The following is an 11,476-nucleotide window of genomic DNA, read 5'->3' on the forward strand; positions in this document are numbered from 1 at the left end:
AACCAAGTCTTGTGTAGTGGAATCTCTTAGCTGTAGCTGCAAAAATAAAACAAACAAACATACAGACAATTTGAACACAAAATGATTGTTGTGGAATTCACAAACCTTTCCTTCATCTTCTCCTCTTTACTGGAACCCTTCCCTCCAGTGCCAAAGAGCAGTGCCTTGTGAGTGGAGACAAAACTCCACCAAAGTCAGTGTTTCCACCTCTGAGAAATCAGGGCACCGTTTTCGCTTTGCCTGAAGAGGAATATTTGTTTGTGAAAATTAGGGCAACAAGATACAATGAGTGCTCTTCTGATTTGACCACTAATTGTAACACTGTCATACCACATCTTAGTCCTAGTACTAGCACAGTGAGTAGCGGTGTAATGTTAGTATTATTGTTAATGTCAGGTTAGGTCTATTCAACTAGGCTAGGCCTAATTTCTTATAGGACTGGCATACACGTTCAACAACCTACACTGTACTAGCCTAATACTAATAGCATTCCTGTAAATAGGCTTGGCATATGTGAACATTCATGGCGACAAAAGGTAAGTAGGTCTAAGGCTACTAGGCCTACATCGCAAGCACAGTAGCCACTTGGGCACTGACGCTATAGCCTACCTAAGCCTAGGCCCATAGCTAGCTTTTGGCTTTGTAAAGTTGTAAAATGTAGGCTATAGTATAGCAGTATAACTAAGCCTACGTAGGCTAGTACAGTATTAGTAGTAACTTGAAACATGTCATGATCTACCTTACGACAGTATTGCTAGCCCATATTAGCCTAGCCCTTGAAGGGGACTGTAGTGTGGGATCCTCGCGATCAGCCTTAGCGGCTTCCTGACTCGGATTCGGAAAACATTTAGCATAGTACATAGTACTAGTAGGCCTAGGCCTTACACTGATAACTGCTAACACTTGGCCTATGCTTGGATTACGGTTAAAGTGCTAAATATGGTTACTAGGCTATTTGGTCCCATTACGCCTGCACTGTAGCTTTATAATAACAACGAAGGAGACAACTTTATGTCTCGATAACTGCATGAGAAGTCTCTCCGTCTATTTGACATCAACATATTAATACCACATTAGTTTTGGCCAAATATTGTGATTATAAAAGGAATTCTACTTGGTATTTACCTTTCCCATTCTCGCAATTGTAAAGTTCGTTCGTGCGATGAACTGTTAAAACTTTTCAAGGTCAAAGGTCACAGCCTCGTTCATGTCAACAAAAATTAAATGTACGCGTCTTAAGATCTGTCTTAGTGAAGAACAGTTTTGTGAAACCGAGATCCAAACAGTACTTTACTAAGACGCATCTTAGTGTAAGTCGAGTCCGCAGAGCACTAAGTCCTGTGTGCGTAAGTCGAGTTTAGTGAAACAGGCCCCAGGCCTTAATCCATTCAGCACGCCTTGGACAACCAATCCGAAGGGTAACATGAACTCTAAGGACATTATATAAGAGTACCATAATGCGTCTTGCCTGGTCCAAAGAATGTTTGACCAATTAAAATGACCACCACATCATCACTTCTTAAATTTATGTAACACATTCATGAATAAAAAGGCATTTGGGCCCTAATCAAGACCAGAACGCCTTGGACCACCTAACCAATGGGTCATATGAACTCCAATGACAATGTAGAACAGTACCATAATGCGTCTTGCCCGGTCCAAAGAGTGCTTGACCAATTTGAATAACCACTTAATTATTACTTTTTTAATGAGTGTAACGGGACCATGAAAAAGCTTTGGGTCCTAATCCATGCAGCACGCCTTGGATCACCAAACCGATAGTTAATATGAACTCTAAGGACATTGTAGAAGAGTACCATGATGGGTCTTGCACGGTCCAAAGAGTGTTTGACCAATTCAAATGACCACTACGGGACCTGATAAAAAACCTTTAGGCCCTATCCAAGACCAGCATGTCTTGGACCATCCAACCAATGGGTCATATGAACTCTAATGATAATGTAGAAGGGTACCATATTCATAGGCGTAGGAGCCTCATTTGATTTGGGGGGGCTGTAACGACTTGCCCGAAAAATACAACCAAAATTTTTCGCGCCCTCCGCGCGCGTTCCACATGTTAATGTGCATATCATGTATAGCATTCATCGCTTATTACATCACGTGCCAATAACATAAAATAATTTTTCGTGTTATTACCCTTCCATATTGGTTATAATTATTGGGGAAGTCGTTACAACAATAATAATAATAATACAAGTTTAACTATTGAAAAACACATTGCAAATTCTTCTTCGTTCAGTAGGTGCCAGTGGCGGAGCTAGGGGTATTGGTCAGGGGGAGAGAAAATGGTCTGTAGGGGCGCTTTCGACACTATCTAAGCGGAGCGCCACCACGGGTTGGCGCGGAGCGTGCAAAAAAATTTTGAGTAAAGATACTCCCTAGATCGCCGGAAATGACCCTTTCCAGGCCTAGCTAATTTGCAGATAAACGAAGAATAAATAGGTGTCATCGCCATTTGTCAGAAAATTGCACCAACAAAATGTGACAAATGTCAATAGGTATTTGAGAGCGCAATAAAAATGTCAATAATCGCGAATAAGTAGAAAGTGGTAAAAATCTGAAAAGGGCGCCAGCAGTCCATTTGAGTCCGCCAGGGGGGCATCCGCCCCCTCTGACTGTATGGACGCTCCGCCACTGGTAGGTGCCCGAAAAATTCTCAGCATATTGCCCAAATTTTCACCCAAAAAATTGAAAAACACACTGTAAATTATTACTCTTTCAGTAGGTGCCCGAAAAATATTCTCAGCATATTGCTCGAATTTTCACCAAAAAATTGAAAAACACATTGCAAATTATTATTCTTTCAGTATAGATGCCCGAAAAATTTTCAGCATATTGCCGAATTTTCACCCCCAAAAAAGAAAATGAAAAACACACTGCAAATTATTATTCTTCCAGTAGGTGCCCGAAAAATATTCTCAGCATATTGCTCGAATTTTCACCAAAAAATTGAAAAACACATTGCAAATTATTATTCTTTCAGTAGATGCCCGAAAAATTCTCAGCATATTGCCGAATTTTCACCCCAAAAAAAAAATGAAAAACACACTGCAAATTATTATTCTTCCAGTAGGTGCCCGAAATATTCTCAGCATATTGCCCGAATTTTCACAAAAATAATTGGTTGGGGGGGCTGCAGCCCCCCCAGCCCCCCCGCCTCCTACGCCTATGACCATATTGCCTCTTGCCCGGTCCAAAGAGTTCTTGACCAACTCAAATGACCACTACTTCATCATTTCTTAAATTAATGTACCAGGACCTGAAAAAATCCCTTTAGGCCCTTATCAAGACCAGCACGCCTCGGACCACCCAACCAATGGGTCATATGAATACTATGAACATTGTTGAAGAGTACCATTATGCGTCTTACCCGGTCCAAAGAGTGCTTGACATATACAAATGACTAATGCACAATCATTTTCCAATAGATTCATCAATATTTTCTTTTTTGAAGTTTTACTCTACTTGTGTACCAGTGTGGTGATACAAACAAAAGCAACACCTTTGGCGAGCAAGATTAATGCTAATTGGTGCTTAATGATCATCAGCATACAAAGTTTCCTTCCCATCCAGGAGAAACACACGCGCACTCTTTTGGGGGGGACGGGAGGGGGGTTCAAGCACCTTAGCGCAACTCCATTTCTCAGAATGAAGTGATTTATGTAGACTGGCAACTCAATGAAATCAGGTTTTTTGTCTATTATTCGTTTATAGAACTTCATTTCATTTCATTTATTTGTTTTTCACAACATGCATTTAAACGTTTACAAATAACAAGTAACATGAAGTAGTAGTGGATAATACATGAAGTGAAGGAAGCGGAACAAAAAACCTTTGCGGGCTTGACAGGGTGCTCCGCTCCCTAAAATATAGAGAAAGAGACCAATCAAAGTACAACAAAGCAAAATACACAATTTCATACAATAGGACAATAAGACCATAACAAAACAATAACACCCCCCCCCAAAAAAAAAAAAAAAAAAACAATCCAGTGCATCTTAACACCTGAGTTTGTCCATACAACAAGTTGGAGTCTTTCAATTACTTGTCAAGAGTTAGTATTTGTTTAAATAATAATTACTTAAGTTATACCTAAAAGATTTTAAGCTAGGCTTGTCACTTATTGCCTTGGGTAATGAGTTCCAAAGATTAGTGGCACGATATCGAAGGCTTGAGTGGGAATAAGTGCAATTTACAGTATGCAAAAGAAGCTGAGGATTCCGTGTATTGTAGTTATGAATGAGGGAATTGATTGTGAAAAAGTTAGAGAGAGCTTCTGGTAGCAGATTGTGAATGAAACGATATGTGATTGAAGCAACTTCCTAGATTGATGATGTTTTAAATAGAATATCAGTGTGATCACGGGGGCCAAAAAATGACAAATATGTCGAACAGCTCGTTTCTGATGAAGAAACAGACGTTTCAAGTAAGACTGCCTGGTACACGACCATACAGTACTGCAATAAGTAAAGTGCGGATATATCAAAGTGAAGTACAAAGTGCGAAGAACGCTCTTTGGCAGTACATATTTAAGTCTACTAATAATACCGACTCCACTTGCAATTTGTGAGGATAAACTATGGATATGTTCTTGCCAATTGAGATTACAATCAATAATTACCCCGAGAAATTTAATCTTACTAATAGAATTCAGAGTGTGACCATTCATGTTAATGTTAAAACTATAATCGTTGTAATGCTTAAGTTTGTTAAATACCATGAAGTTTGTTTTGCTGATATTTAAGGAAAGCTTATTAGGCCATCAGCTGAAGCTCAAAATGTGGCTGTAAAATCAGTTTCGTTCCAGCAACACCGGGTCTAGACTTTTAATGCATTTTTGGGTAGTTTAATGCATCACAAACATTATATCAAAAGTTCTCCAAAAAATTTCCTGCAGTATTTTTGTAACGCACCCTTGAAATTGGGTATGTTATGTAGACATTACGTGCTACGATGCTATGTATTAGGAACACATGTGCTAACGTTAGATTTGGTACAGTGATGCATACATACTGGTCACTCTTTTCTTATATGTTTAATTACGACTGATATATTTTTTTGTATAATAGTTGGGTCAGGGTTACAAGAATGGTGGAAGAGGATTCTGGTCTAAGGGTCAGTGAGGGATGTTTTCAGGCATTACAAGTTGTGCCCTCCCCCCCCCCCCTATTTTCGCCAAAATGGTAAAAAATCACATTTTCAACTTTGAAATGTGAAATACAATTTTTGCACATTATAACTTAAGGGTTTTAATTATAAAAATGTACCACTTTTAATAAACTCAGATATAATGCTTTGTAATAAATCAAATATTTTTAGATTTCCCCCCTATGTTATGAATGCATTTCGTCTGTGCATGTACGCGTAAATATACACATATAATGAAAAGTTCCTCTCCATAATTGTTACACTCCCCATCCAAACTGTTTTACACATGTGACCCCCTCCCCCTCTACTTTACATGTAGCTAAATCCCTAGTTACAGTGAGATGTGCCAATGCCCCAAGACCAGTGAGCTATTTCTTTTGTATAAATCAATATATAAGTTGGCACACTAAGACATCATGGCATATCGTATATGTGAAATAAAGTTAGTCGGTATATATCCGTTACCTTAGTACTCTTTCTACAGTCTTCTGCAAAACTAGGTACTTTCTCCATGTTACGGAAACGACATGTTTATAATTCGTATTCCTGCAAAAAGTGTTTCCAAGGGAGTTAACATATAAAAGAAAGATCGACAAGGTTTCGATTGATATTTTGAATATATAATAATAGTTCTATATTCTACAAATAATATGAATAATAAAGGTGAATGGTACAAATAAGTGAATAACGAAGACAGTTAACTTAAGCCCCAGATAGAAAGAAATAATGTATCTATTAAGACTGGGTCGATACACTCAATGGTGTAGTAGAGCTGGGCCTTTACGATGATTCAAGATACAGGTTCTTCATCAAAAGGCGCGGCGAGGAATTAATAAGTGATTAAAAGTTCATCGAAGGACAGTTGTACTAGTTATAACAGGATCCACTTCAATTCACTGCATGGAAGTCAGATATGGTATGGAAAAGGGAAAGTCCATTCCGTAGTAGAGGTGAAGATAATTAGATGAAATAAAAGTCACTAAAGACTTGAATATCCTTCAGTCAAATCTTGAACAGATGCACAAAACGTGTTTACAATATGAATAAAACAGGTAACGAAATGTTACGGCAAAACAATAAAGAACCGTGATATTGGAACAGGGTCAGGGGCGATGGTTCCCCAACAACAGTATATAAACCTCTGACTGGGTTCAGGACGCGGTATTTGCATCATCGTCATCAGTAAATGTAGTTGTGAATATGCAAGAGGTAAAGCATGCCCATAACACCCTCCTCCCCCCTCCCCTCTCAGCAAAAAAAGTGTGATTTGAAGAAAATGTGGATATTTATCATAAGGTGTCTGGTAGGTAGGGTAATCTACATAAAACTACTAATAGCTAAAATGAATATATGAATAAGATCATGTTTTCTGGTTCCTTTAAACTCTGGGAAACAAAATAATGACAACATAACTTTGAAAAAGTTAACCCTCTTCACAAACTTCAAACTTGATTAAAATTTTAGACTAAGATATCAAGATTTAACACCATCACAGTTCATCTTCCAAATCATCTTCCCCTGCATCAACAATCTCAACATCTTCTTGGTAGTTGCTGCAATTTCTATATTTACATAGGTCTGTACACGGTAGTTGTGCATTCATTCAGGAACATCTTCCTTTAAGACATTTGCCGACTCTACAGCTACTGCTGACACACTGAAGCAAAACATCTGGGTCAGGTGGCTTCGTCATCCAAGTGATTATAAGGTCATCATTTTCAAGTTTCCATCCATGTCCCTCTGGTGAGAGTGCATCAATCCTTTGCTGCAATGCCCTACTGTGAATAGCAGCCTGGTTGGTGCAGCGCTTAACATGCTGGATCAGAGCATCTTTTGTTGGTGGTAAACTCTGCTCTGAGGAGGAGATGAACAGAACACCTTGTACCATGAAATTGGATATTTTTGAGTCTCACATTTTATGATGGGTACCAATATAATTACAATTCAGCTAGAAATATGTTACAAATTACTTTAATAATTTCAATGGAAAGATTAACCTGATATTGCATCTCAAAGCGTTTAGAGAATTTTTTAATTTTCCTTGGGGAGGACCCCCATATTCCAAAAGTCCTAGATCCACCCCTGAACACTCAATGAACCACACATTGAAGAGAGTACTTTACCTTTCAAGATCTGTATGTCTTCCTTGTCAAGAATTGTATCTAGTTTCTTCAACATAGAGAGTGGTACCTCACTTCAATGGCAACACGGTCTTTTCCTCTAATATTCATAAAATCTGGGCTCATCTTTTTTCCGCTCTGCTGCTTGTCAAAGCAATACTTTAATAAAATGAAATAAAAAAAGCAAATTGTTTTGCATTTTCTGTTGATCAATATGTAAGTTTGAACAAATAAGAACTAAGACAATTTTATTTATATACCATGTGATCTGCTCATCTTCTATGGACAAACAAAGACACATTCAAATTTTGCAAACCAGTGTGATGCAAAAAAGAATTAAAACAGGCTTTTTTTGACAGTACAGTACATTATCTCTTAATGTTATGGTTTAAATTATACAATGGTAGATTACATCTGTTACTAATAATAAAGGAGACAGATACTTGTTCATTTTGGTAAAGCTAGACAGGCTGACCATAAGACCTTGCAAACCTAACCTTATTGCACCTTTGTTACACTTATTTTTCTAACAAATATAATATCTCTATCATTCAAATAAAGGGCCACAGTAAGAAAACTATGAAGCCTGTATTTAACACTTAAGCTAGTGCCCCAGATGGAGAATTTGAAACAAATTTCCGTTCCTACCACCTTATAACAAAACAAATCAGATGACCATGCCACTAATTATATTATGTTCAGGTCCAACACTGTGCCCTTTGACTTGGATTCTATCCCTCAAGAGCTACTGATCTTGCATTATGCAACTTCTCTTAACACTTCAACTATGCCACAGAAGTACAAGTAGAGTCGTGTAGCCTAGTATGCTTAGGCTTACCTCCATCGAAAGTCTCTGCCTGCTGCAGCTTGTCCTGCACCCGTTTGCAACGCCGAGTAATGTATTGTTTCTTTTTCCCACATATAATAAATTGAACAGGCAATACACCAGAGCTTCTGCTTGGTTTCCTCGATCTTTTCCGTCAATTCTTCGTTTAAAATCATATGGGGTCTCCTCTGGAACTGTCCGTTTTCTTGCAGCAATGTGCTTGCTATCAATGAACCGCCTGTAACACTTATCGTGGAACCCCATCATACTATGCTGTTGAACACACGCTTGATCGTAGTAGGCCATGGAGTAATCAGTAGTACGGCGATATCACTGTCTCCGCCGCTGAGATTAAGCCAATCTTTAGCGCAGGAAGTAACTTTAGTCCATCGTTTATTCGTCAGTGCCTTGACTGCTTCAAATTTTACAGATTCAATGTGCACTGAGCACTGTAGATTTCCGTGTGTCGAAGACTGACTAGCGCCCGTGGGAGCCGCCATGTTTGTTGTTTTCTACAAAGATTGCACACAGAACTCATGGCTCATTGGACAATTCATATCACATGGTACAGATATTTCACTGGCGCACAACTTTTGAACGTAAAACGGCAGGTTTCTTAACATACGCAATAAAAAATATAGTTCGAATTTTTGAGCGGAATTGTAAAAAAACTGCAGGAAAGTACATGGAGAACTTTTGGATCATTAATCTTAGTTAATTTATGTATTCAATGCTGTAGAGAAATTTTAGACCCGCAGTTGCTGGAACGAAACAAGCGAATTTCGACCTTCAGCTGATGGCCTATATTAGCTGCAAACCAATAACAATAAGCTTTTAGTTCAGAACAAACAGTCCTTTCTAACCGTTTAGGGTTATCGTCTGAAAAGAAAATGTTTGTGTCGTCAGCAAAAAGAACTAATGAAGAATTTCGTGAGACAGATGATATGTCGTTTACATAAATAATAAATAGAAGTGGGCCAAGGATTGAACCTTGGGGAACCCTGCAACGAACAGAAGCCAGGTCAGAGTCTGTATTATTATAGTGAGTGTATTGTTGCCTGAGAGTCAAGTAACTATCGAACCATTTGTGGTCGACTGTGTCAAAAGCTTTGGATAAGTCTAAGAAGATTCCAATCGAAGTCTCTTTCTTCTCGGCGGCTTTGTTTAATTTGTCAATAGCATCTACAAGAGCAGTTTCGGTAGAATGACCTGGGCGGAATCCGTACTGACTGTTTGAAAGAACTTTGTGCTTGTCTAAAAAGTTTTGTACTCTGTTAAATGCTAGTCTTTCTATAATTTTTGAAAGGCAGGGCAATACAGAAATTGGACGATAGTTTATAAACTGAGTTTGGTCACCTTTCTTGAAAAGCGGAATAACTTTGGCGACTTTTAGCTTGTCGGGAAAATGCCATGCATAAAAGAGGCGTTGAAAACATAAACAAAAGGGGCTTCGCTATGTGAGGAATTGCTCTACGGACAATAGCTGGTCGCAAACCATCGCATCCAGCAGATTTATTAGGGTTCAGACAATCGTATGCGATCTTTGTGAATTCACAGTAGCTAACTGGTGAAAAAAAAATAGAAGAAAGATTTCTGTCTACTAAGCAGTTCTCTGCGTGACCAATATTAGGAATGCCTCTAGCTTGTGACAGGCCAATATCGGTAAAAAAGTCATTGAATGCATTAGCAATGCTTAAAGGATTCGTCAAGTATTTGTTGCGGTCAATAAACTTGTCAGGATATAGTACTCGTTTCTCCTCTTGTGCAATATGTCAATGTGTTGACAGGTGCGTTTTGCATCGTTTTTTGAGCTATCAAAGATATGTTTATAATGCATTTTCTTCGCAATACGAATGATATGAGTTCATTTCTTTCGATACCTATTGTAATGAGTTTTGTTTGTAAGTGTAGGTTGTTTGAGATAACGTCTGTAGAGCTAATTTTTACATTTAATCGACTGAAGTAGACCTTTGGTGATCCATTGTTGTTTTTTCTTCTTTCTCTGACCTATTTTAATCAGAGGAAAGCTATTGTTGAAGATATCATTAAAAGTAGTAAGAAATGAGTTAAAAGCTGAGTTCACGTCACTCTCCCTATAAACATGGTCCCAATTGACTTGGGAAATAGATAAATAAAACATTGAACATTTCTAGTTGAATAGTTCCTCGAGAATGTTGATAGCGCTTTTGCACTGTTGAACTGTATATTAGTTCGAATAAAAATCGGAAAGCGATCACTAATATCAGTTACTAAAATTCCAGAGGTATCAACCTTAATCGATTTGTCAATAAAGCCTATATTAGTAAAGATGTTGTCAATCAAAGACTTACAACTATTGGTGACTCTTGTTGGTTTGCTGATGGTTGGACTGAAACCACACGAAGTGAAATTATTTAAGAAATCAGATGCTTTAAACTTACAAAGATCGACGTTAAAATCCCCCATTACAAAACCATATTTAGCGTTTGATGAGACATCGCTTAGTAAATTGTACAAATAATCATTAAAATTTGCCAGATTACCCGTAGGTGGTTGATAAATTACTCCAATGATAATTCCTTTACTTACAATTGGAATTGAAATCTCAATAAAAATACTTTCAATGTCAATGTTCAAGAGAGAAATGTTGTGTCTAACATCAAACACGAAATCGTTCCTTACAAATAGGCAAACGCCACCTCCCTTTCGGACAGGGCGATGGTTTTCAACCAACCGATAACCTTCAAGGTGCACTAAAGAAGAAGAATTATCCTTAAACCAAGTTTCTGTAAAACCTAAGGCCGCAAAGTTATGGTTAAGGAGTGAAAGATAATCATGGAAACTAGAAAAATTTCTAATTAAACTGCGACTGTTAAGGTGAAAAACGCTGAAGTCATCCTTTTGAAGAGTATTTAATTGATCAATGTTAATATAAGTTGATTCAACCTTACATCCAATGCCACATGTATTGGTAATGGTATCCAGATCATTGCCATGAGAAGAATATTTTTTACAATAAATGAACTCATGAGGAGAACTTAGATCACTAAAAGGAAGATTTCTCTCTGTACAGTGTGGTTTACAAATACCCCTAGGTGTGTCTAGATTTGTGTAACTAGAACAGGCTTCATGGTAGAACATTTGACACTGAAAGCATGTTAGAAGATGACCCATATATATATAAATCCCCTTTACAGAAAACACAAAGAAAATCTAACATTAAGACAAAACAAAACGTTTCACACCTCACAGATTTACAGATTTATAAAACAGAGAAGTTTTCTTGCCTCTCTATATGAAAGTGTTTGTGAACGCTGTTACCCCCCCTCATAGGTTATGAAAGATTCCACTCTACATTCTATATAGAGCTGACTAAGGCAAT

At 37.9% G+C, this 11,476-nt stretch overlaps 1 long non-coding RNA gene across 1 annotated transcript; it reads right to left on the minus strand.

The window, feature by feature from the left end:
- Positions 1–5,202: 5,202 nt before the first annotated feature.
- Positions 5,203–8,741, minus strand: LOC139969383 (uncharacterized). The gene is made up of 3 exons (XR_011793710.1): positions 8,128–8,741; positions 7,293–7,448; positions 5,203–7,023 (listed from the first exon to the last, which is right to left on the minus strand). It is a non-coding gene; the product is annotated as an uncharacterized lncRNA (long non-coding RNA).
- Between the last annotated feature and the right edge of the window lie 2,735 nt (positions 8,742–11,476).

Source organism: Apostichopus japonicus, chromosome 7 (assembly GCF_037975245.1).
Source record: "Apostichopus japonicus isolate 1M-3 chromosome 7, ASM3797524v1, whole genome shotgun sequence".
Lineage (NCBI taxonomy): Eukaryota > Metazoa > Echinodermata > Holothuroidea > Aspidochirotida > Stichopodidae > Apostichopus > Apostichopus japonicus.